The sequence below is a fragment of the Neodiprion fabricii genome, chromosome 1 (genome assembly GCF_021155785.1).
Source record: "Neodiprion fabricii isolate iyNeoFabr1 chromosome 1, iyNeoFabr1.1, whole genome shotgun sequence".
NCBI lineage: Eukaryota > Metazoa > Arthropoda > Insecta > Hymenoptera > Diprionidae > Neodiprion > Neodiprion fabricii.
The window spans coordinates 12499261-12513057 of NC_060239.1; the positions used below are offsets into that span (position 1 = coordinate 12499261).

Genomic DNA, 13797 nt, shown 5'->3' on the forward strand with positions numbered 1-13797 from the left:
AGGATTCCTCGCAGAACTTCGTTTGTGCCTTTTACATTTATCTGTCTTGCGACCGCGACTCCCCGAGTAAGAATTGGCGACACCCCTGGAAGTCACGACCCACAGGTTTAAAAACACTGACTTAGGTTGCAATATTTACAAAACGACTCGTTAAAATACGTTTTTTTGATCATTTTTGCGTAATCTAGGAGAATTAATTATTATAAATTACAGTTTTTTTTTTAAATCTTCATCGTTAGCAATTGTGGCTAAATGGTATTAAAAATGTGCATTATGCCCAAGGTTCCCTATTGACTACATGTTAAATATCCAATTTTTAATAATTAATTCCACAAAGACCACAGGTCAGACTTTTCTCAAAAAATCATCTTATATGTATTTATTAGTGATTAATAAGATATCAAAAACTAACTTTTCTATCTTCACATTCCTCTAACGTCCGAACAACCTTAAATTGTGCCTTTTGAATGTGTGTTGGCCAGCTTCTCTAGTCACCTTTAATTATAAAGCATGTTATGCTCTCAACACTTTTAACAAAAGAATTGGTGGCTAGTCTAAAACAGTATCATTGTGGGTTTTTTGAGAATGAGTCTCCAGTTTCAGCTCAGTCCAATCATTCAATATTTCATCAATTACTGGTTTTATTGCGAAATTCACGAAGCTCATGCGTGTGAATATATACCGTGAGTTTCTGTATATGCGGAACAACCTATGCGCCTGACGCGCTATGAACGGCAACCGGTTATAAAAAAAAGGTTCTAGAAAAATATCAGCGTTCAACAAATGCCAAACATACTTTCTTCAACTCAGGCATGCAAATTGTTAAGTTTAATACGTAGTTCCTTTTCTACGGTTCTTAAATCAAATGATAATTTTCGCATTTTTTACTGAGAGTAATACTGATCTTAAATTAAAAAATTCTAATTGCGAGGGCTCACAGAGTACATACGTCCAATACATTTGAAGTTTGATTTTCGGCGTTCCCAACGCTGAACACTTTTCTCATTAAGTTGGTATTTTTTTAAAAAGAACCGCAACCGAATGCATCTGTAATAATAATTTCCTGCTAACTTATCTCTTGCATCTAATACAAAATAGTCTATCAAGATGTTCACTATTTCTAACGCAAAGATTATTGCTATATTGTTCCGAAACACCCTAATATATATCCATTACGAAATTATTACCACTTTGAAAGAGGAATATATATATTATGAATCGATCGATATAATTATAATCAATTTATGAGATACATAAATATATTTATATATTTATATATATGTATATACACTACCGGCGGAAAGTTTCCGCACAAGAGTTGGAAAAAGTGCCGGAACGGTTTTTGATGCCATTTCGCCGGTAAGTGGCCTAGGCCAATTTGACTAACGGCATTTCAAAGAGGGGAGATTTACCTACATTTTGGCTTTTCAAACAAATTTTTACGATTTTTTTGACACTTAGCACCCAGTATCGGAAACGACCATTCTTTGTAGTTTTTTTGTTCTTTTGTGAGTGTACCCCGTTTGCAGTAAAAATCTTTTTAATACATTTCTCCGAGTAAAATCATAAAGGGGGAATCCTAAGCTTCAATTTCGTTTTGTAGAAAAATTTTTGCGATTTTTTTTTCCCAAAAATATTTCGTTTTAAGCTAGATTCTTTGCTAGATAGCATAGAAAACTATTTTATATAATGTATTAATGTTATATAACTGTTTGTAACTGGACTTCTGGCTCGCGGTCATTGTAGAGTATGGAATGCCGGTATTACGCGTACAAAAATGTTTGCTCATAATGACCAAAATCTGGTTCTGGCAACGAAATTTCAGGTGTACTATACATCCGACCAACGTTTATTTTCACACAACAAGAAAGTTCAGTTGATTTTATAATCCGCAGCAAACAAAATGTTCCAGTAATGGTTGAGAAAAGGTTTGACTCCACAATTCCATAAATTCCGTTGCGACTGCAAAATCAGATCTATACAGTCGAATCAGTTTGTAAACATTGAAAAATGATCGTTCTATTGTTGTAACAGAAAAAATTGATCCTACGTGAAACGCGTGTCACACCAAAAAATGGCAAAGAAATTTGCCATTGTGAAATGACAGGTTGATTCAATTCTATTATACCACGAATGGATTAGTTCTGCTGATTATACTAGACAGACGCCTGGAGTCCCTTCTAACAACTGCTCGTCTTAATTCTTACGAGAAAGGAATTTTAACGCGTCACAGAGAGTATTTAGCTACTTCAACGAAAAATTTTGTAAACTCACGTTGTAACATATCATTTGATAGCTGTGATCAATTAGTAGCTTCCATGACTTCGTAAAGACTTACCTTCATCCAGCGATAGATTTAGTGAACTGTATGAAGCGATTGAGTGGAATCTACCAGAGGTTATTTAAGATCTTGATGGTACCATAAGAAAGTATTATTTCATTAAATTGACTAACAATAAGTTAAAATCGAGCCTTCGTATTTATAAGCATATGACGAAGGAATCCTTTCGTCGTTGCGTACGGGAGAGTTCCGGGAGAATTTGGGAGGTCTCTTATCGCCGAAACATAAACGAAGTCGAGTACAAGAGCTCGAATGTCGAGTGGTTCACGTCATCATCCGACCAGATAACGACGTGCGAGAGGAAGGCATTGGAACACTAGACCTCGTGCAGAAAGAATGTCTTTTTTAAAGACAGCCTTATGAATATAATTATGAAATAGTTCAGCGAAACATTATTCAAAAATTATTGTATTTACCTGTCATACTTGAAGTAAACATTTTTGAAAAAAAAACAAAGCAAAAAAAACAAAAAAACTACAAATAAAACGAGCAAAAAAATAATATAAACAAGGTGCATGATAAAAAAAAAAAAAAAACGAAAAAAATAATACGTTCATTTTGTGACGAACTAAAGTAAATAATGAATAATAAATTTTCTCGGGAACTTGGACAGAATTGATCAGATTCAATTTATCAAAATTTGCAACGTTTCGTTGGTTTTATTTATTTTCCAACTTCATGCAAGTTGCAAATTTTGATAAATTGAATCTGATCAATTCTGTCCAAGTTCCCGAGAAAATTTATTATTCATTACATTTAACATGGATGAGAACCAAGATTTGGATTAAAGTAAATAATATAATATAATATAATATAGTACTATATGAATCGAAAAAAGACTTTTCAAAGCCAGTTAATAGGAACAGCTTTTTTCTTCTGCCAAAGATGTGCCTGTTCTTATTTGCTGACTTATAAACTGCTCACGTTGCGATCAACAAGCTGAATAACTACATCTTTGGGCTAGCAGTTAGCTCAGCTTTTCGCATATTTGTAACGGATACTTACATCCAAATTCCGTTCCGCTGCCTGATTATTAACCTCTTCTGACATATTGCGATTCTTCATTATGACGATTCTGATATACTGCAATTCTATATTCTGAGCCTTCTATGAGATTACTACACGGAGTTCTAAACGTTCTGATTCTTGACCCTTCGCATTTATGAATTCGAATATATGAAAATTATTTATTTGTGTTTGCGAGCAATCGCATTTGCTTCATTCTGCTAATGGCCTTTCGGAATTTTCACCAGTTGTGTATTCTAAATTCTATAACTTCAAATTTCGATACTTTTATACTCTCTTTCCATTATTTCTGGCTTAATGAATATTCATGACTTTGTTCGTGACTGTTAATTTTCGATATATTTATGTCCAGAATTCCGACCATTCTGATTTTTGGTTTTTCTGATTCTTTACCCGCACCACCACTACGCCAAACTGTCGCGCAGACTTCGGGTTAACTTTTGCTCAATTAGACGACGAGATATACTTATATCAGTCACAGAGCTGTCGCCAGATGACATGAAGAGATCTTGTAGAAAAATGCAAGAATTAAATAACTATTTCAACAATTTTAAAGCGATAAACAAGCCGATGAAATAGCTCAGTTAACGAATGAAATACTCCCAATCAACAAAATATTTATTCTATATAAATGTTTCGTTTATGTCATTGGTCCAGCACACACTGAAAAATTGAATTTCGTTACCTTTACATTTTCCCAGCTGCTTTACACGTTGGATTTTTGTGGCTTTAATTCGACCAACAAAATATTCAAAAGTAGCTAAACTTATTATCATATACGCGATTGTAAATAGATTCAATGAACTATTTATATGGGAACAATTTTGTTATTGTTTCAACTGATACATACATTTGAATCAGAAAAAGTACTTACAGTTAGTTGAATTATATTCACTGACTTGCATCATCGAAACAAGTATTACTTACAAAATGTAGATTTGTTCAGGCTAAATAACTTAATTTGTTTCTTTGAAGCATCAAAAGTTCCTGACAAAAGGTACATTTACTTCATTCAACCATAAGTATTTGAAAATTTATAAAATTGAACGGAAAGAATAAAAATCACCTAATTTGACACATTTAGGGATTGAATCAAGAGGATCAAATTTGATTCCTGAATACTGAATCTTTGACAACAAAAAAATATTTGGTTCAAGCAATTGCACGTATTCAACCGCTGGTACCCCCGTCTTCACCCTGATCATTGAGTTGACACAACTAAATATTGTTTGGACCTATCAAATTTTCGCATAGATCAAATAACTCGTTTGGTTCATTTGACCAGACAAAATTTAATATATTAACTACAGTTTATTAATTTTAACAAAATAAGCATTGAAGCGACAATTTTTTATCCATCTAAATCCATTTGGTTGATTTAACGAATTTTTTCTCTCCGTCTATGTTAGAAACATCTTAATCTCAAAGGATCCACCACTAACAGCTTATCTCATCATTTACTTTACAAACATCATACCAGTGTTTCTTATGGTTTCGATTTGTACGGGGTCCAAAATAAGGTTTGATTAATGTTGATAAATCACGTATGTAATCCATATGGATCAGACTGTGTGAAAGCATTTCTTATGCGTATGACCTTTTTTGCGTACAGTGCAAAGCTTTCTTGTTTTTCAGAGTTACAAGACTTTGAATGGCGCAGTGTGATGTTGGTGAAATTAAACCTCATTACCAAAGTGTATTAGTAATGAAAAGGCTGTGATAAACATCCGAAACAAAGAACCCTATTGCTGCCTATTATCGGTCACCGTAGCTCTATACCAGACTAACAACAAACGCCAGCGTAACAAGCTCGTGCCCACATTCCAACATTTCGACTTTTTCATGTCTACACAGCATTTCAAAATTTAAATAACCCGACTGACTTTTAATCAATGTTTATGGTATCGATCAAGTCGGCAGAGAAAAAAGTAAAATGGTACCGATTTACTTGAGCAAATGAAAATTTAGACACACTGTGATGAATCTCCTTAGATTGGAGGAAGAAATTGAGATAGAGGTTGATGGCAATCAATTGCGGAACGACGAAGCCTTTCACTTTACATTAATTCGCAAATTGTCACGGTTGCTGTATTTACATTTCGAGGTACCCGTCAGACTCGATATGGTAATGGATTTTGGAAGGACTTCTGATCAGAAAAATGTCTGCAAAATCACCGATCTGAATACATCAATTTGTATAAGACTGAAGTAGTCTTTCCAAATAACGAGGATAAAAATTCTGTAATTACAAAACCTTGAATACAAAACATGCGTTCCATTCTATATCCATACCGATCTTAAATGCCTATTGCAGCCTGCATGCGATGTTGCAGGGAACGAAACAATTTATCAAAATCATATACCATATAGTATTGCATATTACTTGCATCGTACGATTAAAGATTCACTTTCAAAATTTAAACTCAATTGGGACTGAAATGTATTGATTCGTCTATGAACAATCTGAAAAAATTATCATTATCGTTAGAAGTGTATTCCCAAGCTGTGGAGCCGATGGAATCTGTGATTCCTGAACAATGCGATAGCTTCAAGTTTGAAAATACCTGTCATATGTATCTATGATCAACCTTTCACTTTTGAGAATATAAAAGATCACGATCACTGACATTTCTTGGAAAAGTACCCGTGGTGTTGCACATCAAGGTTGCAGCCTAAACTTCTTATTTTCTTGTTAGAGTATTGGCTACATATTTTTAAAGTACGCTCAAGCCTTTACATATAAACAAAGAGAACTGTGTTATATCCTTTACGAAATGCGTTGAAGGAACGATAATAAGTTTTAGGTTTATTGACTAATTTCGCTTCATGTCAAGCAATCTCGAAAAATTGAATGCTGAAAAGTTGATGACACGCACTCTTTGCAAAGAATTGGAGGAATTTTAAATGTTCAAAAGAAAGGGTGTCGTTTCGTACGAATACGTAGATAGTTGGAAGCAGCTTGATGAAAAATGGATACCCATCAAAGATGAGTTCCAATCAAAATTGAACGATAAAACTACATCCAACGATGACTACTGCCATGCATGTACCGTTTGGCATCGAATGAAGATGATACTACTGATACTACTGATTTGTATTTAAAAACTGAGGTTCTTCTTTTGAAATATGTCTTTCCAAATTTTCGACTCAGCTGATCTTCCTTGCAAGCACAGATTCTATCGCGACCGTAACGTCGTCCCCCGTCTTGCTCTTTATCGGTACAGGCCACACATCCTTTGAAAAGATGTCTATGACTGTGAGCATGCATTTGCGGTCTTTGTTTTGTACTGCGTATGACGTCATATAAACAAGATCAGCCTGTTACTGTACAACGACATTTATAATCAGTTTTGTCGTGCCGGCTTATGCAGTTTCGTTGCCAGCTTGGCTTGCTTCCGCGTATTTTCCAATGCTCTTAGTTTTGTATCAAACTTGGAAATGATTTCTGTCTGGTGAATCGATAGATCTTCACCTGTTTTAAGATTAACATAAAAGTTATTCAAAGTTTTCCCTATGGTAATCTCCAAGGCATTTATCATTTGATCGAGATTATCGATTTGGTTTTGCAGAAAGTTACACTTGAGGTTGTGAGATTTTCAGATTCACAGCATTGGTTTGTTCGATATGATCTGCAACGATTCACAGTCATTTACAGTGTATATAAAAATGCCCGCCTGCGGTAATTTAAAATCCTACACCGACCGGTTCTCGACTACTCGCAGCGGCGTTTTTATCCAGATACCGTTCAAACACGTCGGCACTCATCTCAGAAATGATTACGAAAACGATGCAAATTGGTTAACATGTCCTTGATGACCGACAGTGAACTTTTCATTTAGGCAGCGTCGGTCTCTGAGAAGTGACAGTGAACGGCATTATCAAGTAGCGATGACTACTCGTAAGCTAAAAATAATTATTTTTGGTCATTCTTATTTTACACCGCAAACAACATAATCTCTACGGGATTTTTCAGATCATCATTGTACGTTTCAGTTTTATCATCTTTTGCAAGATGAGGAAATTTCGAAGCTATATGATATTTCGACGGGAATACCACACTTGTGTGACTAGTATAATCACAGTAGCAAATTGAAAAATTTGGTTTTCTGTACACACAGACAGTTTTTCGGATTTTCAGTTGATTTTGTGCTTGTCTTAGTCGTACTTAACAATTCTTTGCAAACATCGAATGTGGCTTCAACTTCGTGAATACTCGTACCGTCATGCAAAATGGGCCTGCGATGCCCTTGATCGTCTATACCATTAATAATGTACTGAGTAGTTGCCGTGGTTTCCACACTTACTCGCGATACTATTTCTACTATTTAAAACAGTAATTGTAATACACTTCGTTTAGATTCTTCCTTCTTCGTGTTAGCTCGTTCTGAATAAAACTGATGTCGATTTTATTTGAAATCTCTGAAAATAGTAACAATTGTGTTCTTTTCATTGTAATCATAGTTTTCACTACTGTTATCCTCAAATTTGTCGTCTTCGTACTGATCTTTCAGAATTAATGCCACATTCAATGATGCGAGATGATCTACTTTACTGGCCTCTATTTTCCATGTTCGTTTTTTCAAATCGGTTTTGAGTAGGGAGTCCGTCATTTCCGCAACTTACGTTTTCTCGCCATTTCCGTTTTGCTTCGTTTAAACTCTTAGTCCAACATCTTGTCTTCTCTGCTGTTTACACGCACACACTCACTTTTGTTTCACTGTTCCGCTCGCTTTAATCCAGCTGGAAAGCCTCCCACTTGTAGAATTGAGGAAGGAGCACACGATAATTGTTACTTAATACATATTACATGTTACATACTCGACGAATATAGCGTAAGTATCCGTCTGTATAGGTAAATCCAGTGAGCCTCAGTAAATTACGTGTAGAACCCTGATTACTTGTACCAATTATTTCAAAGTTGCAAGTCACGATCAACACAAGGACCAATTACTTGTCGAGATGTAGAGAGCAATGCATATAATTACTTTCGAGGATGAAAATATCTTAAACCCCGGCACCAGCCGACCTTGTGATCATTATTGGCAGATATATCTGATAATATCACTCTTCATGGCATGCATGAAATAATTGACATCATGCGTGTAATGCAAATGATAACTGACAGTAGCGAAGGACTATACACTGATGATTGCCCCACCTTGAAAGTGGCTAGTTAGAGAATCGTGAATTCCCTTCGTCATCCGAGATCCGTTTTTTTTTTTTTTAAATACACAAGCACACTAACAAAAATATACCCACTGATGTATATATAATGAGTGATGAATTCTTAAGTCTAAAAAGTACCTAATTAAACTCAAAAATCAAGGTGTTCGGGTTAGGTTTTGTTTAATGGCGATACGTATCTTTTATATGGGGCATTCAAATATTACGTCACGCTCTCAGGGGGGTAGGGGGAGGACGGGGTTATCTTCAGCGTGACGACCTGCGACAGAGGAATGTGGGTACACTCATAGTGACACGTCACGGTCTTTTGTAAGCGTATTTTTTTTTTTTTATTATTGGACCATTAACATTATCCGTCATATTGTTAACAAATTATCAATTGTGCGTAGGAGAGGGGGGGGGGGGGCGAAAGATCACATCGCATCGATAGGAGGCAAAAAGCTACCTGGTCATGAAGGGGGGCGGGGGTCCAAAATGGCCGAAAACAGCGCAATGTAATATTCGAAAGGCACCTATAGTGCAATTTTAATGTCAACCTACAAGTAATGCTATTGAATTTTCAACTAACATTGAAAATACGATTTGCACACGATATAAAAAGTATAAAACTCAAATACCAGGTCAAAATTTTGCCCCGAAATCTGCGAGCCAATAATTACAACTGTTTATTTGACATCGATCCAAGAAAACTTGTGTCAAAATTACTACCCTATGCTTTTGTCATTCATCCACGGTATGGCGATGTTACATTCCAACTTACATTTTTCACAATTCCGCATCATTTTAAATATTTACTTCTTTGTTTACTGTTCAATAAATTCCTGAAAGCACTTGGTGTCTGCCACCTCGGAGTTTTTCTAGTTACGTAAGTTACCTAATTTATTGAACGAGCGATGATTCACAAATCGGTTAACACTAAACATCCGTCTTCTCTCAAATACGATATTACTCATATTACTGAGACGCTATTTCCTCCCTCAGAGTGATCAAGTCACGCTTGAACCGATAACGTCCCCTACATTATGTATCCCAAACGATGAAGTTAACTCAAACCGAGAATTCAGCTAAGAAATTCTAACCTGGTACCTGAAGACGAATCGTCAGAACTCTCTACTAAGATATACAGGGTGGGGCATTCAAAGTGTGACAGAGCAATAGTACTCAAACTATTGATGATACTCAAAAAAGTTTTAGATGAAAGTACCATCTTCTTTCTTTTTTGTGGAGGCGCTGAAGCTACGTCTAGGTCAACGTCACTTTTTTAAATGGAACAATGTATTTTTTTTTTCTACGACATTGATAATGTATTGGGGTATTTGGCGCATATAAGCGTTGTTGAAAAGAAAAATGAGAATTTTATTAATAACGGGGATTGATCAAGCTCAGAGCCTTTTCGACACACAAGTCTCGAGAGGTGTACGCAAACTAAGGTTAGGGTAAGCGTTGATAGAGGCACGCTGTCCGGCCTACACTAACCCAACACACACACACATACACACTCAGCATCATAATCAAAAACAAATATACCTAATGACAGAGGCAAGAGAACCACACAAATTCAACAGACATTATTACTGACTTCGAGGTAAATTCAGTGATCTACAACACAAGGTTATTCTAGGCAGGCGAAGTATGAAAATAGTCCAAAAATCGAATCAAATCAAAATATAATTATTTTTAAAGGACTTACTAACCTTGGTCTGTGTCTACTTAGAGACGATTCTCGAAGTGATGACCCTCGACTTGTAAGCAATTGTTAATTCGCTGATGAAAAGACCGTCTAACTTAAGCCAACATTTGTATTAGTAAATTAACAGATGCAGCACAGCACAACGAAATGGTGGTATCGGTACGCCAGCAACGGTGAAATTTTAACGTAGTAATATAAGTAATATTGTTAAAAAATCATGAATTTTTAATGACACTTCAAGCCACAACTTACACATACTTCCATTCTCCATAATTTGCAGATATTCAATTAGTTGAATCAAATATCCAGTGCGGTTGTTTCTGTTCTGGTTGGAGATCGCACAATCAAACTCGCTGGGTTCAAACGTGTCAAATAAATTGTACACAATTATATACACTTTTCATTCTAATTATTCCGATCTTGATCGCTTAATAATGAATTTAACATTTTTTTGTATAGCATACTACGGTCAATCACGTGCAATTGTACAAATAAATGTATTACACGTATTATACAATAAATGCATTTCTTCGAAGACATTGTATGCATATATGATGTAATTTAAAACCCAAAATTGATTGATTTGTTAAAATGCAAATCATGTTTCTTCATATGTGGAACATATTTTGGTACGTAGGTACACCAAATGCGACCGAACAACAGGCAAGCCTTGTTTAGTGCACATCGCAACCCCGTAAATAGTCTGTCTATCTCACGACGAACTAAAACCTCAAGGTCACCCAAAACAGCACGACTCTTGAGACAATTACGTATGACCAAATATATGTAGCTTAGCAAATTCATTAGGATAAAACGTCAATATACAACTGTAAATAAATCTACTAACATTGCTCAATCCCATCTGTTTATAAACAAAAAGCTTCATGCACTATTCGTGCTTCAAATCGCGTTGGCAAACAAAACTAAATTTCATCGCAGGTACTTCGATAAGATCAAGGACTTGGCTCTCACCATGTATTATGATTCACCGCGTACATACAGATACCTAAAATCATTTCTTCTACTTCGATCAATCAATACACTGAGGTCTTACCAAAACCAGATCCCCATGAATCCTGGGTTGAATGAAGTAGTATTAGCAATTCTAAAAAAAAATTTTGTCATCAATGGAACCAAGCTCAAAACTTGTGAATTTTGATTTCTTATTGGAGAAGGTAAAAAAGTAACACAGACGTAGATAATTTCATCACGAACGATGGTAACGTAAAGCGCAAAGCGAACGATGATCGATAACGTTAGTCTCGGTGGGAATAATTCCCCCGTCATCCCTCCGCCCTTCATCGCTAGAAAAGAGATTTGCGTCCTAGCTGTGTCCGTAAATGAATGAATAGGGGCAGAACCTGATTTAATATAGAAAATGGAGTATTTACAAAAGTGTCTATTCGTAAAAAGATGAGAGTCAGTAAAGAACAGAAAAGAGCTGAAATTTAGGTGAAAGTGAGTCCTTTCCAATTCACAGAATAAATCGAAATGCTCAAATTGACGGAGATAGCTCGATCCTTTAGGCCGGTTACTACTAAGCATTTCAAGAACTATTCTTGCTCGGAAGGGCTAACTTGGATTGACGTCCGCGTACCTCGCGACTCAACAGACGAAAAACGTGGCTTCTTGGGCCTGAAGGTTCAAGAGTCTGCAGTTGCAACCAAGTTATATAGAAATTAGCCAATCAGGTGTGAGGACGACTCTCTGGTGCCGCTTCACATGGTCAGTGTTACTCTGGAGCGCGGCTTGAGTGCTTCGACGGTGCTCAATCTCGTTTATTAACATGAGATATCTCAATGTAATGTTTGCACATTTAATCGTACTGCTTACTAAGTAACCTCTTTTAATTGGATGAAAATATTAAGAGGAATTTATTTAAATTATTGATGAGAATTTTGGCTCAAATACACAGATATTTTTGAGGTTGAGCTGCTTCATGTTTAGCTCAGTGTTTTTTAGCTTCGTTCTTGGTACCAATTAATCTGATCTTTTATGAAACCTTAAACGGGTGATCTTACGTGACTTTTTCTATGGGTATTGGAGATGGTTGTTATGTGAATATGAGAATGAAATGATGTATGGTGCGATAAATGTGGCTCAAGCGACTATAGAATAATACTCGATCGTTCTAATGAAAATAGAGTTTTGAAAAAGGTACGTCGCGGCGTAACACAGCGTTGTGCGATTTCGGGCAGAGTGGGCGTCGGGTGGAGATAACGGAGCTCGCTACTCACAACGAACCCTAGCTAGGTCGATGCCTCCGATTTTGATCTATTTCGTACATGTTGTAATGCATCGAAAACAAAGAGACACGTATATTTGTTTTATCTGCTAATAAACGGTTTGCAGAGGTGAAAACGCTCCCCAAACATGGGCACCCAACGGGATGATTTCTTGATGCGCTTGGAAGATTTGAATGAAACCAACGCTGAAATGTTTCTATCCATTACTAAATATACGTTGTAGTACATCGAAAACTAAAAGACACATGTATCTTAACGTAATATAATATAAACTATGTGAAAATCTAAGGGGCCGACCTACCTAGCGGTCCATGTCAGTATCGTACCTATCATTTTGACATTTGTGTCCTGCACCAAAAGTCCTCGCTCTGTAACAGGACTAATAGGTCAAATAACATGAACATCGCGGTCTCATTATATCCTACTTGAAATTTGACAAGGTCGAAATCACTCGCTTCTTTGTAAGGACTGACACTCGATGATTTGAAATCAACCATTATGTTTGAAATTAACCGTTAGGTTTCAGTAGCTCATAGCTGGGTACCCTTGTCGGCTGTAACCGGGCGTTGACTCAAGACTATAAAGACAGTTACCCCTGGGTAAATTTTTGTGTATCAGTTTTCGGCGGAAAAGTGGGCCCAGGGGCCGGATTCTGAACATGAAGTGAGTTCGCGTTCGTCTTTATGGAAACGGAAATTTGGAGTGTGATGTCAATCTCTTCTTTCCTGAATAGTGTATGGCTCGGGAACTTGCGGTCTGTGCCATCTAGCGGCTAATAAATCGTTCTCTATCTGCTCGTAGTAATTGCCTACCCACTAGCATCCCGTATGTTTTATATTATTTTTTTGCCTGTAGTGCCAGTTTCTAACGTAACCTCGCGTTGAGCACACAATATATAACAGACTACTGATCCGAAAAATAACTCTAAAATAAGAAGTATACAGTATACTCAACACCCAACCTTTTGAGAAGGAATAAGAGGTTATGTATGGTTAATACAAACAAACGTCAGAACTAACATCTTTTTTTCTCTCCTTTCTTAGCTATCGCCCTCTATCAACAGCATGTGCCACTTCGTAATAATATTTAACATCGATAAGCTCTGTACCGACCATGGTGTTCATTAACCATCGACTATAATAATAGTATGGAGAGCGGAAAACCATAGAACTCACTAACTCGAACTCACTTGATGTTCAGAATCCGGCCCCTGGTGGGCCTGGGAGAGTAGCAGGTTTCTGCTCTATCGACTCTACCTAACGGGCTTGTACCGACATTCGTTGCGGCCAAAGTAGTGTCGGTATGGAAGC

The 13797-nt window shown here is 36.5% G+C and overlaps 1 protein-coding gene across 1 annotated transcript in view; it reads left to right on the plus strand.

Annotated features, from left to right (window-relative positions):
- Window positions 1-13797, plus strand: part of LOC124179660 (glutathione S-transferase 1-like) — a 97278-nt gene that overhangs the window by 752 nt on the left and 82729 nt on the right. The window lies entirely within an intron of this gene.